The sequence below is a fragment of the Triticum urartu genome, chromosome 3 (assembly GCF_003073215.2).
Source record: "Triticum urartu cultivar G1812 chromosome 3, Tu2.1, whole genome shotgun sequence".
NCBI classification, from domain to species: domain Eukaryota; kingdom Viridiplantae; phylum Streptophyta; class Magnoliopsida; order Poales; family Poaceae; genus Triticum; species Triticum urartu.
Genome location: NC_053024.1, coordinates 695,203,757 through 695,214,107, shown reverse-complemented (window position 1 = coordinate 695,214,107; position 10,351 = coordinate 695,203,757). Strand labels below are relative to the sequence as shown.

General features: G+C 48.5%; 1 pseudogene; it reads right to left on the bottom strand.

Moving 5' to 3' along the window:
* Nucleotides 1–2,984: 2,984 nt before the first annotated feature.
* Nucleotides 2,985–6,091, bottom strand: LOC125547199 (annotated as a pseudogene).
* Nucleotides 6,092–10,351: the final 4,260 nt, after the last annotated feature.

Genomic DNA, 10,351 nt, shown 5'->3' with positions numbered 1-10,351 from the left:
TACATGTTACAGTATACGAGCAAGTCGCGGGCGCACTGATCGCTGAAATCTCTCTGCGGGCTGAAGGGGTACGGCACTAGTCCGTACCCACTGATCCTGAGCAACAGCGGGTACGAGTGAGTCATGTAGAGAGAGGAAACATGGTGAGTGGTCACGCGTGGAGGAGGCAGTGGAGATTGAGTCCGCTGGACAGAAAGGCGAGACGAATGTACAGAGAGGGTGTGGTCCGAGACAGAAGCCAACTAGGCAAGACAGAGAGGCCCTCGTTTGCAGGAAGCCGATCCTTGCAATACACAACACATGAGCAGGTAACCACAACCTACAGCTAGCATCTACTACAACACATGCATCAAAATTCAAAACTGATCCAGCAAATAAGGTATCTTCAAGAACTGTGGGATGGCCCGATGAGCATCAAGAGTTCCAGAGTCCTCAGAGGTGTATATCTCGTTGAAGGCAGCTAATGGTCGTCGGCAAAGCTTGTGTCACAACTACATCGGGCACTAGCTCCATAGTCAATTGTGCCTTCAGCTTTGGGAGAATTTCTTGAGTTTTCAACTTGTGGTTCGAATCAGTTTTCGACTTCAGCGGGAATGAAGGACCTATTGTATCAAACAGAAAGTAGCATGCATTTGCAGACAAATTTTCAAACAACCCTGGAAACATAGAACTGCGGGCATCTTCCATAAAATTGATGCGGGCACCTTCATACTTAGCCAATTGAGATAGACAGGCACAATTATCACAGGAACTGTCAAGGGCACAATTAGGCAGAAATACCTAGGAAGTAAAAGATGAAAGTAAATGATACTCCCTCGGTCCCGAAATAAATGTGTCAACTTTGTACTAACTTTAGTTCAAATTTGTAGTAAGATTGAGACACTTATTTTGGGACAGAGGGAGTATTAACTTATTCAGTTTTGCTAAGTCTCAGACTTCGTTATGGCTCAGTCGATCCTATATTCCTTTGATCTTGCATGGAGATTCATAAAAAATTCTTTTCAGTTTTCCCTTTTTTTTCTCTTATATATCGTGTCAGTCGACTGAGTCCTAGCCAGTAGCCACACCCTAACTTATTACTAGATTCAACTTAGTTTACAAGAATTTGGTGCTATGCAGACATGTACAATATGTAGATATTATGTTAAATAGTTTCTGTAACAAGTAAAACGTTGATAAACAAACATCAGTGGCACATGTGAAAAAAGCAATTTGCTGATCATGTGTTCTAATTTGAGATTCCTTACCTATTAATTTGGATAGTAGACAGCAGTTGGTTCTCATATGGTGGAAGCAGCTTGGAGCAAGGGAAATTATAATGGTAAGCATGGCTCTAGTCTAGGTCGTTATTATAGCCAGAAACTACCTGCTTGGCAATTCAGTATTGAGTGTAGCGGCCAAGGTGAGATGTGGAACATAGAGCAGAGGATACATATGTGGCCAGGCCTCTTTGGAGAAAGGGCTATTAGGCTCGTATGGTGCAAATTCCAGGACTTGGACACAAAATTAATAGATGTATAGCTAATATGCTCACCAACCTTCCTCAGTGCCGCACTCATAAAGGACACACTATATTTGTTAATTTCGCCTTGTACCCTCTAACTATGTTAACGATACAGTACTGTGCAGCCAAACAAACACAAACAGAGTCGATGCTCCCGAGCGAGAGGGTAGGGACAATTATAATGGGTTATATCGATGGAATCCATTTAGAAATATGAATGGGAGGCATATGGAAACACATAATTTCCAAATATACATCAAGGACCAGTATGCCGACATTTGCTGGCAGCCTTGCTGGAGGGTGTATGGTCGCCGCCTCACCCCCAGTCATCATCATGGCCGAATCATTGTAGGCGAGAGGGACATATGGTGCGAATACCATGGTTCCTTTGGACAACTGAAGGGAAACAAGCCGATGTAGCTCGATACCATGCATGTTGGCCGATGGCAGAGGAAAATCTCCAAAAACCGTGGTGCCAGCACCAATTGTCGAAGAGAGATCTTGAATGTGTTCCTCTCGTTGTGGTAGCAATTGGAACAGCCTCGAGCTCTGCCATGGGGTGCCTTAAGCTATATTAGTCTTTTTGCCGTTATTAACCTGTGGGTTCCACTCAGTTTTCAAGTTCAACTGAATGAAATAATGAGTATCTAGAAACAAACTAGAAAATTGACTCAAGTTAGGTACCACAAATGTATTTTGGAATAAAACTCAAAAGCTAGCTACATCAACATATCATCTCAAACGCACAGTGGGCTACCGTTGGAAGCAAAATTTGGAACAGTCGATTCAGATTTTCCCCATGCAGGCATGCAGTTTGTTGGTCTCCTCGGTTTGGTACACTGCAAACTCGTAACATTCATGCGCCCATGCACAGAGACACAACAAAATACATATAATACATAAAAACTGAGAATTATAGAACTTAGAACAAAGTTAGCCATATGCAGATATAACCTTGCCGGCTTCAAATGTGAATAGCATCAGCAGAGGATAAAACAAAATTTAACTCTACAAGCAAAAGAGAAGAGTTTGTACACAACAAAAATCTGTTGTCTCAGTAGATGGTAAAAGTGATGCTAACACACTTATATACTTATTATAGGAAATACACTATATATATATGACATAAGCATACACACAAATGCATACAAATCTACCCGTCAACCTATTATCTATTTAAAAAAAATATTAAAAGATGATTCCATGGTTCACTCTAAGAGGCCAGCATCTTCCTTGTTAATAAAGAGAGAAATGTACAACAATTACAGCCGCATTTTTCGATTATGTAAGAATTCGACACCTATGCAGTATTTTCCATCTGAAGAATTTAACAAATACATATATATTTTCTTTACATAATGTACTCGTCTTAATACCTAGCCGCAACACAGTGGGGTCAATTTTGGTAAGTTGACATCAATCTATTCAATCCTTGAAAACTGAAGGAAGTTCATACGTTATAAAAGAATTTTTCGATTGCAGAAGACTAATGACCACAGCTGAGTTAAGAATTTTTATAACAGTTGAATTGTGCTCATGATCCCCCTTGATTTTCCATTTGAGCAACATTGCAGGCTTCTTCTGTAAAACTGATGTGTAGTTCTTCAGGCATGCTTGAACAATTGCATACTTAGCCAATGCAGATAGACAGCCACAATTATCATAGGAAGTGTCAAGGGCACAAGTAGGCAGTAGTACCTGTTATGTGAAATATGAAAGTAAACGACAGTAACTTCTTACTGGATTCGACTTAGCATAGAGGAATTTGGTCCTACATAGACAAGTACAATATCTAGATATTATATTATATGGTTTCTTGTAACTAAGTAAAATGTTCATGATAAAAAAATGCACTGCAGACGGGAAAAAAGCAATTTGATGATCATGCGTTCTGATTTGAGATTCCTGGAAGAGCCTTTCTCTGAGGAGGAGATTTGGCGAGCCGTTAAAAGCTTACCGGCCGGTAAGGCTCCTGGCCCGGATGGATTCACGGCCGAGTTCCTCTGTGCTTGCTGGGACATCATTAAGCGCGACATCTGCGAGGCCTTCGACAAGCTGTACACCGCCATTGGGCGTGGGTTCCAAAAGCTCAATGAAGCGCTCCTCACTCTTCTGCCCAAACGGCCGGACGCCGCTGCCTTATCTGACTATCGCCCCATAAGCCTCATCCACCTCATTGCAAAGCTTTTTGCAAAGGTGCTGTCTCTGCGGCTCGCTCCTCGGCTTGGGGCCATGGTTTCGACGAACCAGAGCGCTTTCATCGCCGGCAGATGCATCCATGACAACTTCCTGCTCGTCCAACAAACCGCGCGTCTCCTCCACAATCTAAAGGCGCCCCGCATGCTTCTAAAGCTTGACATCGCGCGTGCCTTCGACAGTGTCTCGTGGCCCTTCCTCCTCGAGACCCTTCAGCACCTTGGGTTCGGCCAACGCTGGCGCGATTGGATCTCGATACTTCTATCCACTGCCTCCACTCGTGTCATGCTCAACGGCCACCCGGGCCCCCCGATCGATCATGCTTGTGGCCTCCGCCAAGGCGATCCGGTGTCTCCGATGCTTTTCACCCTCGTCATCGACGTCCTCAACTCTATGCTCATCCGGGCCGTCGAGCTTGGCCTCATCCAGCAGCTAACCGCACGGCACGCGGCTTCCAGCATCTCCCTCTACGCTGACGACGTCGTCATATTCTGCCGCCCGGACCATCACGCCATCTCGGCCGTCCGCGAGCTTCTCCGGGTTTTTGGGGTCGCCTCTGGGTTGCAGACCAACTACCACAAATGCTCGGCCACCCCCATCCAGTGCAACGACGAGGACATCGCGACAATCGCTTCCGAGATGCAATGCCCGGTGAAGCAATTCCCAATCCAATATTTGGGACTCCCCTTGTCCATTCGCAAGCCATCTACTACGAGCCTCATGCCGATCGTCCACAAGCTCGAGCGCAAGCTCTCCACTTGGCGGGCCTCACTCCTCTCCCTTGGCGACCGGCTCGCCCTTGTCCGTCATGTCCTAAGTGCTATCCCCATGCACTTCCTTACCGCCATCGCCTTCAACTCTTCCATCCTCAAGATGGCCAACCGCATCATCCGCAACTTCCTTTCGGCGGGAAGCGATGATGCCTCTGGTTGACATTGCTTGGTCAACTGGCAGAGAGTGTGCCGCCCACTCTCCCTTGGCGGCCTCGGCGTCCGTGATCTGCAGCGCGCCGGGATTGCGCTGCGAGCCCGATGGCTTTGGCTCAAGTACACTGACCCGACGCGACCATGGAGCCACCTGCACATCCCCCATGACCCCGCAGTCGCCGCCATCTTCCGTGCTTCCACGACCTGGACGCTTGGCGATGGCCACACTTGCATGTTCTGGAACGACCATTGGATAAATGGCAGATCCGTCGCCGAGATTGCGTCGCTCGTCCTCGCACGCGTGACCCGGAGGCGGCGCAAGGCCCGCACTGTCCGCGATGGACTTCTTCAACGCTCCTGGGTCAGCGACATCCAGGGCGCTTTGGGACACGCCGCTCTGGTCCAATACGTCGACCTCTGGCGCTGCGTGCGCCATGTCGCCCTCTCGGATTCGCCTGACACTCTGTGATGGCGCTGGACCACCTCCTCCATCTACTCCGCAAGCTCCTGCTACCAGGCGCTCTTCCATGGTGCCTGCAAGGACCCACACTGGCAGCTAACTTGGAAACCGTGGGCTCCTCTGCGCGTGAAATTCTTCATCTGGCTGGCTCTACAAGACCGCTGCTGGACAGCCGAGCGCCTCGCTAGACATGGCCTACCACACGAGGACCTTTGCGCCTTTTGTGACCAAGAGAGAGAGACCATGCAACACCTCCTGGCAGGCTGCTCCTTCTCGCGACAAATCTGGCATGAGATCCTATGCTGGGCCCGCTCCACGGCCGACATCCCGGACCGCGACACTGACTTCTACACTTGGTGGGAGACGTCCTGCAACCGCTCACCTTCCTCGGCTCGCAAGGGCATGGCTTCCCTGATCATCCTTACCGCATGGTGGATCTGGAAACACCGTAATGCTTGCATATTCGACGGCGAGCAACCCTCCACCTCCCGGCTCTCCGACATCATCAGAGATGAGGCGCGCATTTGGGCCAAGGCTGGCGCCACCGGACTACACAATATAATCCCCGAGAGATAGCTTTGTAGGCTAGTGGGGCTGAGCACCCCCAGCTCTGTTCTGCTCCTAGTTCACTTCCATGCCCCCGTGTGTACATGGCTTAGTGAGCTTCTGTAATCCCTTGCTGTATGACTCTTCTCCTATCAATGCAAAGATACGCATCCTCTGCGTATTCGCGAAAAAGATTTGAGATTCCCTACCTATCATTTTGGATAGTGGACAGAAGTTAGTTCTCATATGGTGGAAGCAACTTGGACACAACGACGGCATAGAAGAAACCCACAAGCAATACGTTTGCAGATGCAACGAATGCTGACCCCATTAGCTGATATCTGGAAAATGATAGGTTGTACATAGCAAGAATCTGTTGTTTGTACATAAAGAAAATCTGCTGGTTGTACGTACGATGCCAGATGCAACAAATGCTCACCTCATTAGCAGCTTGGACATAACGATGACATAGAAGAAACCCACGAATAATACGACTCCTCATAATTATTTCCAGCTTTAGATGTGAATAGCATCACACTACTGCAAGAATGTCTACCAGTGGCGGGTGGCAAAAGCCCAACGCTGGCAGGTGAGGGAATCCTGGATTAAGAGGTCCTCGAGCCGCCGGCCCATTGCTTATGGGCCGGACTGATAGGCCACCATGGGGCCAAGCTAGAGGGCGGATCCATGGCCGGACAGGAGATCTTCGGAGTCGTGGTGTGCCCTCCAAGTCACGGGTTAGTTTGATCTTTCCTTCATTATAACCGATCACATGTAACCCTAACCCTACTGGTGACTACATAAACAAAGGGGTTTTAGTCTTTAGGGTTAGAGCAACATCCAACACCCCATCAACCTAGGGTTTAGCTCGCCTGATCTTGAGGTAGATCGACTTTCTAACTATATCATACACATAAAATACAATCAAGCAGGACGTAGGGTTTTACCTCTTCGAGAGGGCCCGAACCTGGGCAAACACCGTGTTCTTCGTCCCTTGTTCCCTATTGATCCTACCCGAGATCTGCCGGTTTTGACACCGACATTGGTGCTTTCATTGAGAGTTCCGCTGTTGGGTCATCGAAGGGTCAATGGCTCGCCTAATCATCGGAGAGGGCGTCAGCATAGGGGACCTCTTTGTCCCCGGCCAACTCTTCGCGTTTGGCGGCATCATGTTGCACGCCAACCCAACTGGTCCTCTAGACCAAATCAACAATTTCGCCCCGAGCACCAGATTAGATTCGGCAACTTGGAGTACATTACGGGTGCCCGAGTCGATTTGGTCATTGCCGGATTCGCAGCCTCTCCCCGTACCCCTATGGGCCCCGCCATGCCCGCTCCGGAGCTTCCTCCCGATCTGATCTACAGATCGGCCTCAACCCTTCAGCCGGCCTCGAGCTCCGATGGCTCCACCCCAACCGGAGGCCAGGAATCCCCTTCGACCAGGCCAGTGATGCCCGCCGAAGACCCAGCTTCGGGCCTCCACGCGGGAGTAGTATTCGGATGCCAAGAGTCCCTCTTAACCGAACCCTCTCCTCATGACACGCCTCCGGCCTTGATCCCCAGCGACGGGTCGACTTTCCGAAGTCAGGAATCATCCCTGGCCGAACTCCCCCTCATCAACTTGGCTTCAAGGCCCAATACAGAAACAGCGCCTGAAGACCAGGTATTGTCCTCGGTCTCTTACGACTGTCCGACCCTGGGCCTCGAGGTCAACTCGGCCCTTGAAGACCAGGATCTAGCCCGGGCCCAATTCATTCCTTGCTCCTCAACGTCGGAGACCGGCCATCGGCGGCCACCGCGTACCAGTCTGGCCTATATTAAATGAGGCGCTAGACCGAATCCAGATGATGGCTATTCGGGAGGATCCACCCTTGGCCTGCATTCAGCAGCCCCTCGACATGAATTACAGGGAATTTTACGGCCCACCCACAACCCACCTAGTAGCAACAGTCGAAGACTTAACCGACACGTTAGACTACACTTCGGAAAACGCCGAATACATGGACGAGAGTAGTGGGGCCACGATTAACACCGATGTTGCTCCCCCCGTCACCGGTCATTGGATGGCCATGTCCACCTACGACGTCTACATGGTGGAGACCAAAAAAGAAGATGAGAACACTCATGGGAAGGATAACGGTAGGCCTAGCGATGACCCGCTGAAACACCGCTGCTCCAATGCGTGTCGAAGCCATGCGAGCAACACAAACACCGGAGAAAATGCCACTCCGGACAATGCGGGCAACCTCGGCGATCCCGACGCCGACGAACAACCACAAAATGACCACGAGGAGCATGAGGACCCGCTCAATCTCCAATACCTCGATGACTCAGAAGACAGTAACTACCTTCCTCCCTCCATAGAGGAGGTTAGTTTGGGCGACGAGGATTTCATCGTCCCCGAAGACCCTTTGGATCAAGAGTGGTTTAAACGGAAGCTAATTGCCACCGGACGAAGCGTGAAGAAACAGCGGCAAAAAATAAAGTCCGAACAGGATACCCTTAGATGGACTAAAGTCCTAGATGCCAAAGAGGAGTACGACCAGACCAAAAGCTACCCGAAGCGAATGCTACTGCCGCAATTCGATGATGAGGTCATAGAGCCAGCGCCTCCAAGGTACACTCAGGCGGACTAGCCGGACCGCCTGTTGGGGAACGTAGTAATTTCAAAAAAATTCCTACGCACACGCAAGATCATGGTGATGCATAGCAACGAGAGGGAAGATTGTTGTCTTCATGATCTGACCGATCCAAGTACCGAATGCGCGGCACCTCCGAGTTCAGCACACGTTCAGCTCGATGACGCCCCGCGAACTCCGATCCAGCAGAGCTTCACGGGAGAGTTCCATCAGCACGACGGCGTGATGACGATGATGACGTTGTTACCGACGTAGGGTTTCCCCTAAGCACCGCTACGATGTGACCGAGGTGGAATATGGTGGAGCGGGGCACCGCACACGGCTGGGAGAGATCAACAGATCAACTTGTGTGTCTAGAGGTGCCCCTTGCCCCCGTATATAAAGGATGGAGGAGGGGAGGCCGGCCAGCCCCTAGGGCGCGCCAGAAGTGTGGAGTCCTACTAGGAATCCCTAGTCCTAGTAGGATTCCTCCTCCCACATGGAATAGGAAAAAAGGGAAGGGAAAAGGAGAAGGAAGGAAGGGGGCACCCCCTCCCTAGTCCAATTCGGACCAGACCATGGGGAGGGTGCGGCCACCTTTTGAGGCCTTTCTCTCCTTTCCCGTATGGCCCATTAAGGCCGAATACGAATTCCCGTAACTCTCTGGTACTCTAAAAAATACCTGAATCACCCGGAACCTTTCCGATGTCCGAATATAGTCGTCCAATATATCGATCTTTACGTCTCGACCATTTCGAGACTCCTCGTCATGTCCGTGATCACATCCGGGACTCTGGACTACCTTCAGTACATTAAAACATATAAACTCATAATATAACTGTCATCGAACTTTAAACGTGCGGACCCTACGGGTCCGAGAACTATGTAGACATGACCGAGACACGTCTCCGGTCAATAAACAATAGCGGAACCTGGATGCTCATATTGGCTCCCAGATATTCTACGAAGATCTTTATCGGTCAAACCGCATAACAACATACGTTGTTCCCTTTGTCATCGGTATGTTACATGCCCGAGATTCGATCATCGGTATCTCAATACCTAGTTCAATCTCGTTACCGGCAAGTCTCTTTACTCGTTCCGTAATGCATCATCGTGCAACTAACTCATTAGTCACATTGCTTGCAAGGCTTATAGTGATGTGCATTACCAAGAGGGCCCAGAGATACCTCTCCGATACACGGAGAGACAAATCCTAATCTTGATTCATTCCAACCCAACAAACACCTTCGAAAACACCTGTAGAGCATCTTTATAATCACCCATTTACGTTGTGACGTTTGATTGCACAGAAAGTGTTCCTCCAGATATTCGGGAGTTGCACAATCTCATAGTCCGAGGAACATGTATAAGTCATGAAGAAAGCAGTAGCAATAAAACTGTAACGATAACAATGCTAAGCTAATGAATGGGTATTGTCCATCACATCATTCTTCTAATGATGTGATCCCGTTCATCAAATGACAACACATGTCTATGGCTAGGAAACATAACCATCTTTGATGAACAAGCTAGTCAAGTAGAGGCATACTAGGACACATTGTTTTGTCTATGTATTCACACATGTATCAAGTTTCCGGTTAATACAATTCTAACATGAATAATAGACATTTATCATGAAATAAGGAAATAAATAATAACTTTATTATTGCCTCTAAGGCATATTTCCTTCAGTCTCCCACTTGCACTAGAGTCAATAATCTAGTTCACATTGTCATGTGATTTAACACCAATAGTTCACATCACTATGTGATTAACACCCATAGTTCACATCGCCATGTGACCAACACTAAAAGGGTTTACTAGAGTCAGTAATCTGGTTCACATCGCTATGTGATTAACACCCAAAGAGTACTAAGGTGTGATCATGTTTTGCTTGTGAGAGAAGTTTAGTCAACGGGTCTGCGAAAATTCAGATCCGTATGTATTTTGTAAATTTCTGTGTCTACAATGCTCTGCATGGAGCTACTTTAGCTAATTGCTGCCACTTTCAATATGTATCTAGATTGAGATTCAGAGTCATCTAGATCAGTGTCAAAGTATGCATCGACGTAACTCTTTACGATGAACCTTTTGTCAC